Genomic DNA, 10,336 nt, shown 5'->3' on the forward strand with positions numbered 1-10,336 from the left:
TTTAGTCTTTTTGTTTCTAGAAATATCTTCATTTTGCTCCTACTTTCGAATTATACTTTCTCTGGGCATAGAATTCTGGGTTCCTAATTGTTTTTCCCCTCAGCACTTTGAAGCTGTTACCCCATCTTTTATGGCCTTTCTTGTTGATGAGAAACCTGTTGTATATCAAGTTTACCTAAAAGGTAAACTTTTCTTTTCAGGTTTTAAGATTTTTTTATTCTTGATTTCCTGAAAATTTCTCTAATATGTAGCTAGCAATGAGTCAATTATGTTGTTGTTGTTATTATTATTAATTATTGTTCTGCTTGGTACTCAAAGTGTGCTACCAGTTTAAATACTTAATCTCTCTTCAGTGTCAGAAAATTCTCAGCTAATATATTATCAAATATTCCTTCTGTCTTGCCTGCATTCTCTATATTCTGAAAAGAGATCCCAAGAGATTAGGGCCTGAAGCTTAATTGTAAAGGGTCTCAATAGATCTTGTGGGAATATTAACAGCTTGTGCATATATTTTACCTTTTTTATCTCTTTGCTTTGCAGTAGATGAAGTGTTCACTGCTGTCTTCCTAGTCACTAATAGTCTCTTCAGTGGTGTTCTGTTTAGAGTTTACCCTGTCTATTGATTTTATTGTTTATTTTGATGATATTCTTTATTTTTCATATTTCAGGTTTTTTATATTTACCTTTTAAGTATATGTAACTTCTTGTTTAATGTTTTCTTGTTTATTCTTTAGTAAGATTTTCTCTCTTTGAGTATCCTAGCTGTGCTTACTATAAAGCATTTGTCAAAATATTCCATAAAGTTAACATCATGTAGAGATAACTCCTGTTCTGATGTTTGTCTTGTTGGTTGTCTTTCAGTATTAGATCTCTTCATGCATTTTAGGATGGTGGATCATAGGCTTATTTAAGAGGAACATATTTTTTTTGCTTTGCATCGTTTTCTCTTTCTTTCACTCTCTGGGCTCCTTCCTTCCTGACAAGAAGTTATGAGGCTACTTCCATGAATGTCCTGGGGCCCTCAGATAAGAAGCTGCTCTCATAATGCAGGCTGGGGCCTCTGCCCTGGTAGAGATATGAAGGATACAGGAACTCATTAGTGAGCCTCAGGCAGCTCTGGCTTACATTACCTGCAGCTCCATATAAATTGTAGCCACAGGCAGCAGTTGTATCTTTTCACCCTATTTTAGGAATCAGAGCCCATGGATTTAAGCAGAGAGAACTACCCCATTTCTCCATTTCACATAGAAGACCTCAGTCCTTCTTATCCCAAAGGAGATGAACTTCATCTCCCACTGCCTGCTTTGGAATATAGACCATCAGCTCCATTAACCTACTCCAGCTTTCTATATTGTCGTTTGTCTATGAAAATGTTTATCTTGTCTAAGTCTCTTTGATTCTTTATTTTTATATTGTATACATGATTGCTAAGTTTTTAGAGCCAAAGGGTATATGTCAAAGAAGGAACAGAAACTGCCTTTTTACTGATGTCTCTGGGTTAATTTTTAACTACAAATTTTATTAGAATGTTGGAAATATAATTAATAAAGAAAATCCAATCACTTTCAAGTAGAAATAGCTATGGAGTTTCTAGAGTTTTAATTATATAGATTATTATCAGTTACTAAAGTTTTTTTTTTTTCTCTGTTTCCGGAGATGCTTAGCTTTTAAAAGTGTTGTGTAAAAGTTTGCAATTCAATCAGCTAGTGAAGGATATTGCAACTGGTTCTGTCTCATCAACCATCACTGTAAAGGGCCTTGGTCTCTACATGTTAGAATTAGATAAGTACTTTTTATGCTTTTTTCTGCCAGAGCTAGCACATTCTCAATGAATACATACCAGATTGTTGGATCTTTATATCTTTGCTTATTAATTAACATGTTCCAGAGTAAAACTCTCAAGTACTCTCTGTTTTTAAGCCTTAATTGTGTTTTTATAGAGTTTTAAAAGAAGGCCTTCTCTTTTTAAAATTATGTCTGTCTCTTACAAGAAGCACTTTACTAAAGTGAAACCTTAGCCAATGGTTTAATTTGTAAGGCAGCATTTTTATATTGACAGGTTAGCAATTAATTATTCAAGTGGACTAAGACTATATTAATGAATTATTAATTCACTCCTCTGGATCACAGCTGAGAAGGTTCCCTAATACACCTCAGGTCACTGACCACATGAATCCCATTTCTCCAGGTAGCCAGCAGGGCCCTGCTCCCTATGTGTTTCCACCTGCTTAGAGTCCAAGGGGATGAGTCTTCCTTAAGCTTGTCTGTTACTGAGCTTGCTCCATGATCTGACTAAAGATATTGACTCCTCATCTCCAATGATTCTTTTTTCCTTCCCTTCATAGGTCAGATCTTCCTCTAGTGTTCAAGCCCTAGTCATAATCTGCACCCTGACTCAGCCGGGTCCAAATCAGACCTGAAATTTTCTCATGGCTCCTGCCTAATTACTTTTGTTAATTACCAGTATCTCCCATTCCCCTCCCTCATTGCATCCCTGAAGATGGGCCATTTGACAATCTGTGTCCTATGTCCTGTCTTATGCTGTGTCTAGAAGAGAGAAATCTTTATATAGTATTGAGGGTGGTTAGTTTATTTGGGAGTTGATCAGAGAAAGCACCATTAGGGGAGTGAGAAAGGGAGATGATATGTGGAAGGGGAGGAAGCGGAAAAAAAAAAAAAGGGTGAGTTAGCAGATTTGTTCTCTGTCCAAATGGGGCTCACTCCTCGGGATCTGTGGAACCCAAAATAGAACATGCCTCAGAGTTACCCCCCGCCTTCTTTCTCAGAGCCAAGTTGGGCCCATATTTATCCTCGAATTCTCATTTGTCACTGCTAAGGGTTGCTCCCTAGGAGTATTTACTTTCTAAGGGCATTGATTCACACATACATGAAAGAAAGCCCTTAGGCAGAAGTTTGCAATGGAGCAGGGTTGTTATGCAGTAGACAGTGAGTGTTCAAAGAGTATGGGAGAGGTACTAACAGGAACTGATGGATCATTCCCATCCACTAATGATGATATAGCAACTGCTGACATCCATACAACAGAGAGATGAGGGCATCCCCACTACACGCATACGCTGTCTAGGCAGTGGTACTTGAAAGGCACCAAGAAAGGGTTTGTCCAACATTGTCTGCTTTGTTCATGCCTTTAGTTCTCTCTTACCAGTAGTTTCATGTTGCACATCATCTCTCTCTAAAAAGACAAATAGCACTGAACTCAAGATCTGAGTCCTCAGTATCCACATTCATCCTACCACATCCACACTCAGTTGGGAAAAAGCATGGAACTGACCTTGGAAAGCCATCAGGGTCTTTCTTTAGGGATTGGGCATTGGGATGGGAGTTTTTTCAGTCTCAATTACTCAGTTAGGTAATTTGGGGAGCTGAGGTATGACAATGTATGCAGCAGACAAAACATCAATAAGGCCCAAATTCAGATAGAGAAATAAGGTAAATGTACAGAAGGAGACAAACTGGAGATGCCGTGATATGTCTTGCTTACTGATGGTATTCCAGTGGCTTGTTCATTCCACTGGGGAAGTCTGCCTATAATGCTTATCCTTGTGTTACACCTGAATCCTTCTGACAGATTTCTCCTTTACACTTAAACTTATAGGCACTAATTCTTTACTCTAAATGTGTTTACCAGATGGATTTCCTTCTGGACCTGTTTACAGAGAAAGCACAAGAATACTGATATATGTAATAAGGGATATTGGAAGTTGATGGCCTCCATGTTTTACCAAGATCAGACCAAGTTGGGGTGAGGGAGGTGAAGTATATAACCAGATATAGAGATAAATAAATACTATATGGTACCTTATTTATATATCTGTGTCAAGTGCTGTTTTTCATTTTTAACATTTTTATGTTTGTGTGGTAAAGTATACATAACAAAATTTACCATTTTAACCATTAAGTGTACAGGTCAGTGGCAATTGCTGGAACTTATGGTAATCCTATTATTAATTTTGTGAGGAACCTCCATACCGTTTTCCACAGTACCTGCACCATTTTACATTTGCAACAAAAGTAAACAAAAGTTCCAGTTTCTGCAGGTCCTTTCCAACTCTGTTAACAAATATATGTATGTAGACATTTTTGTATTTTTCCCTTATTTACTTTCTGATGCCTACAGGGTCTGTAATGATATAGCATGTTTTTTTCCAAATAGAAAAAATGCTAACCTTCTTCCTGCTTTTCATCATTTTATTTTTTAATTTGTCTTTCTTCACTCCATTTTTTGTTTCTCTGTTTATGATCTTGTCTTGCTGTGGGTTACTGGTACCTTTTTAAAATCCCATTTTGATTCATCTAAAGTGTTTTTAAGAGTACCTTTTTGTATAAAATTTTTATGACATCTTTCTCATTATATATTCATAACATCAGTCTACTGATGTCATTTCATTAGTTTGAGTGAAGTATAACATCCTTACTTCCTTTTACCCTTCCTTGTTTATTACATAATTTTTAGAACATTTCCTCTACATATATTTAGAACCACATTAGACAGTGTTATAATTTTTTCTTCCAACGTTGACCATAATTTAGAAAAATCAAGAGAAGAAAAGTCTCTGCATTTACCCATATTGTTTGCTCACTGTATTCTTTTTTCCTTTCTTACAGTCCAATATTCCTTATTTTATAATTTTCTTTCTGTTTAGAGAAATTCCTCTGGCTTTTATTTTAGAGTAGATCTCTAGGTGACAAATTCCACTGATTTTCCTTTGTGTGAGTATATCTGGGCCTCCTTCATGAGCAATATTTCCACTGGATATAGGATTCTAGATTGGCAGTTCTTTACTTTCAGCACTTAAAAAAAAGTGTCACTTCCTTTAGCCTCCATGATTTCTAGTAAGAAATTAATTGTTATTCTAAATGTTTCTCCCCTGTAGGTAAGGTGTCATTTCTTTGAGCTGCTTTCAAGATTTTTCCTCCTTTTTCATTTTTCAGAAATTTGACTCTGATGTGTGTTGTTATGGGTGTCTTTGGATTTATCCAATTTGGAATTTTATCAACTTTTAAAATCTGTAGATGCATGTCTTTTGCCACATTTTGGACGTTTTCCTCCATTATTTCTTCAAGTACATTTTCAGCCGTATCCTTTTTCTCCTCTCTTTCTGGGACTCTGACAGCATGAATATTAGATTTTTGTTATAATCTCACAGATTCCTGAGACTCCATTTTTTTTTTTAATTCTCCTTTTCTCTGTTTTTCAGATTAGAATTAGAATCGTTCTTCTGTTCACTAACCCTTTTTTCTATCCCTTCCATTGTGCTGTTGGGCTCATCCGATGGGTTTATTTCAGTTATTGTGTTTTTTTCAGTTCTAAAATTTTGTTCTTCCTTATATTATCCATTTCTTCCCTGAGACTTTCTACTTCTTTGCTGATACTGTTGTTTCAAACATGTTCATAATTCTTGTTCAAGCTTTTATTTTTTGTTGCAGATGGCTGATTTGGAATTTTTGTCAGATCATTCTAACATTTCTGCACCTTGGTGTTGGCATTAATTGTATTTTTTCATTCAAATTAAGATCGTTCTGGTTATTTATATGAAGAAGGATTTTTAGTTGTAACTTGTAAATTTGAGGTATTATGAGATCCTGCATCTTGTTTAAACCTCCAGTTACAGTTGGTTTCATATGATACCACTCCAGTAGAAGGCGGGACACTGACTTGTTACTGCCAAGTGAGGTTGTCCCGCTTGGCCTCCACTGACACTCAGAGGGTGGGAGACTTCTCATTACTGCTGCGTGGGGAAGAATTTCTGCTCTCCACTTGGCTTCCCCTGTTACCTCTGTGGCAGGGAAGGCTAGGAGTACCTGGTTCCTGCTCCTCACATGGCCTCTAACAGCACCACATGGAGGGTGTCCTCATCATGAGTGAGAAGTGGTGAAAATCCTCTCTACCACCCCAGTTGGGAGGGCAGGAGCGTCTTGTTGCTGCAGGGTGTGGATAGTTGTCCAGGCTTTCCATGCAGGTGGTCTCCCCTGACAGTGCTGAGGGCAGAGCCTTATTATCACCTAGCAGGGATGAATATTAAAGTCCTGCTTCCTACTCAGCCTTCACTGACACCACTCCTGTGGGGGACTGTGATTCTTCCTTACAACCTGCCAAGTGTGAGTGTGAAAGTCTAGGCCCCCATTTGGCCTTTACTGGTGAGGGTGAGTGTAAGGCTACAGTTTTTTTCTGTAGTATTTGGCTGGAGTAGAGAAGTTATTGTTTAAGTTTTCTGTCTGCTAGGCTGACCTTTTCTGAGTCCTTTCTCTGAAAAGAGCAAGCTTTCCTTGGGAACTCACTGCCATATTATTCCTTGAGTTCCAAGGTTATCCTTAGCCTATCTGCCTCCTCTCCATCTTTCAGAGTTATATATATAACTATTATATATATAGTTATGTATATATATACACGTTTTAGTTGTACTCATTGAGAGGAAAAGGGATAATTACATCTACTCCAGCTTCCCAGAAGACGAGGTTTAGCTTCATATTAATTTAATTAACTCAGAGAAAAAAATAACATGAATGCTTTCAGTTTCCTCCAGCATCCTTGTCATCCATTTATTTCAAAAGTCAAAAGGGGCCCTCTACTCTATGAGAAACCAGCTTTCAGCATGACTCATAGACCCTTTGGGTGCTTTTCTGCTATCTGCTCCTGTCTTGTTAACACCAAAAGAAATTCTAAAGTGTAGGGGCTTGAAGTTAAGCCCAGTGCAGTTAAAGTGAAGGGCACTCTGAATTAATCAGCCTCTGAATGCTGGCCTCTCCAAGATTTCCCAGCATTTGAGGCCAAGCTTCTCTTCATGTCTGCTAGTGCTCCACCTCATGACACAGGCTTAGGAAACCCCAAATAGCACCTCTCATCCCCTTTGTACATTAGCACCAAGCATTTGTTACTGAAATCATTGCTACGAACTTTGTGAAAATACGTTAACTTTACTGTTCCTTTAAAAAATTTATTTTATCTTTCCTTACTATAAACTTACGAAAGTAAAACAAATGCTTTGATTAACTGAAGCAGAGAATCAAGCATAATGTCCATAATTCCATAAGAAAAATGACCTAGTTTTGCCTCAGTATTAATTTGCCTTTTAAAGATTCAATAATTACATATTTTTCTGAGGTGACTTCTTGCACTAAAATAAATGACTGGAGTGTCTCATTGCTGACACAGATCACAGTTTGTTGCTAACGGAATGTTAACTGCTTTTTAAGTAACTCTGAATAAATCTGCTGATCCATAAAAGATTCATCTAAAAGGAATTCAATTCATTTTCTGACTCTACCACTTCCACTGATGTGAAAAATCTTCCAAACTCCTCTTTGTTTCAGCCAATGCCATGCTGAGAGTGGCAGCTGGCTTGTAAAAAGATATTTTAATTGGGAGAGGTGACACATTTAATAATATGTCAAGGTTACTACTTAAAAAACAGACACTCCCCAAAAGAAAAATGATCTTTAAGTATGTCCTCTGGTGTAAAAATCAGCTCCAGAGTATGAGGGTTTGCTCCATTTCAAAGATCAGAAAGGCAGTGCTGAAAAAGAAAGCTGAGATTTCCAAGGAAAAAACCTGTGACTTCAGCTTCATCCCTGGGAATGAATTCCCCATGTGATTTTGTATCTAGGACAACTATGACAGAGGACTGTGCAAAACTTTAGCAAAAGCAAAAGTCAGCGCCTCAGCAGATGTCTTTGTGTCCTGAATTTCCTGTGCTAGAGCACTTTTCCTGCCATGTGTACCTTTATATGATAGTCCAGCTTGGTGGAAAGTAGTCCCATCCAGAGTATGGTTTGGAAATAGGGGGCTATACCTTTCTTCCAGGTCTGCATATTTATCATCCTTTGAAAAAATGATATATCTGAAAATGAGACATATATGAAAAATTATGAAATAAGATATTTATTTGTATAAATCCCCAAAAGATAAATATTTTATTAAGCAAAGCTATTCTCTTCGAGTTATACCACAGTCCTTCAAGAATAAATATACCTTCGCAGTTACTTAAACAGTAGCTTACAAGGAGCTGTATAAATTGTGCTGACTGACATACAGGGATTCAGGCTGACAACTGTTTTTTAGTTGTTAACTTCTGTGTTTTAGAAAACAATCAGTTATATGAATGAGTGACATATCACAATGAAAAGAGATGATACTAATCTGCGTCAGGGCATCACTTGCTCTTAACACAGCATTTAAATCGTATTGCCCATATAGAACCTCCAGAAATAAGGTCATTCTGGGACCAAGGTTGGACACTTGGAAATCTGCCAATCCAAGTGTCACTTCAATGGGGCCTTTCTACACTACTGGATATACAATTTTATTTCTATTAAAAGTATTTTAGTAAGTAAACAAATCTCAAGTATAAATCTCAGTGAATTTTTACGTTTCTACCTATTGATACCAGTACCCAAATCAAGATACTGAACATATTCAGCTCTCCAGAGAGCTCCTTCGTGTTCTCTCCTAGTTGGTACTTCCCATAAGGTCACTATGATTGCAAATGTTGTCATTACGGAAGAGTTTGGGCTGTTTTGAACCTCATATAAATGGAGTTTTATCGTTTGTCCTCCTTTCTGTTTGGCTTTCTTTCACATAATATTTTGTCTCCAAGATTGATCCACATTTTTGCATATATCAGTAGTTTATTCTTTTCATTGTGAGTTATATCCCATTGTATGAGTATGTCACAGTATTATTATTATTATTATTATTATTATTATTATTATTATTATTATTATTATTATTTGTGTTGTTCCCAGGTTTCAGTTATATATGTACAAAGCTGCCAAGAACATTCCTGTCTGTGTTATTTGGTGCACGTGTGTAGACCTTTCTGTTGTATATATAGCTAAATAAGGTTCCCAGACCCAATTCCAATGTGTGCGTGTGAATGCTTCCCCACACCAAGGAATTCTCATACTCTAGCAGGGCGTCTGAGAATTCAACTCAATTCTGACACTACCGAGTGATAGAATCAGATTCCGCAGGTTAAGGGCTCAGTCCCACAAGACCACCCTCCACTTCAGACACCAGTCACAAGCCCAGCTGTGCTTGGGCTTGTGGCAGACTGTACCTGTACTTCTGACAGACCATCTACAAACTGGAGGCTCCAATGACTCCCTCCAACTCAGCATGCCAATCAGAAGTCCGGGTTGTCACCTAGACTTCTGACCAACTGGCTATAAATCAGAGTTTCTCATGACCCCCTCTTTGGATTTGATTAATTTGTTAGAACAGCTCACAGAACTGAGAGACATTTTACTTACAGGGTTACTGATTTATTATAAAAGACTATGATAAAGAATACAGGTGAATATCCAGATGGAAAGAGATGCATAGGGCAAGGCATGGGGAAAGGCTGTGGAGAGCCGCCACCCTTGGGTGGGATCTAAAAGTCACTCTCCCTGAAGCAGCCTTAGGAACCAAAGACAAGAGTCCAAATATTATCCCATTGCTCTTATTGCTCATGAAATTCCAAGGATTTGGGATATATATGACAAATATAAATTTTGGTCATCTTGTCAAGTTGAAAATTAAAAAAGCACACCATAGGAGCTGTGAGTTGAGATTATTCAGTGTCTTACTGAGACTATAGCCTGGGAGACAGCCTCCCAGATAGCTCTGAGGGACTGCTCCAAAGAGGTAGGTGAGCAGTCAGGAGATAGATAGATAGATAGATAGATAGATATGAATTATTTTGGCTGAGAAATACATGTAATCAAGTATACATCTTAATAAAATGTTACTGCTAGTCACAGGGATCAGATATCTCAGTTAATGATTTTAGTGCTTATGTATGGGAAGATGCAAGAATCTGAGGTCTTTGTAATTCTTCCTTAGATGTGCATTTTAACTAGCTAGGGGCCTATATATCCAAAACACAGAGTGTGTCATCCTAAATTCATTTCAGGATGTATTTGTAGATCAGTGACTGTAGTAGCTAATAATTTAATCCTTATGGAACTGGAATGGTGGGCAATATTCTTTATTTATGGCTGCATGACCAAATTTATATATTTTATAAATCGTGATATGATGATAGCAAAGAATGGAAATGATGGATCGTATGGTATTGTTTTTTAGCTTTACTAGTTGCTATCAAAGAGTTTTCCAGATTGGTTTTACCAACTTACCCTCCAACCATTGATGAAGGTGAGTTCCAGCTACTTTATATCTTTGCCAACATGTGTTACTGTCAGTCTTTTTAATTTTAACTATGCTGGTGGTGGTCTACAGATACCTCATTGAAGTTTGAACTTGCATTTCCTGATGACTAATGATGTTGAGCACCTTTTCATATACTAATTAGCAATCTGAATTGACAGCAAATTC

The sequence above is a fragment of the Camelus bactrianus genome, chromosome X, assembly GCF_048773025.1.
Source record: "Camelus bactrianus isolate YW-2024 breed Bactrian camel chromosome X, ASM4877302v1, whole genome shotgun sequence".
NCBI classification, from domain to species: domain Eukaryota; kingdom Metazoa; phylum Chordata; class Mammalia; order Artiodactyla; family Camelidae; genus Camelus; species Camelus bactrianus.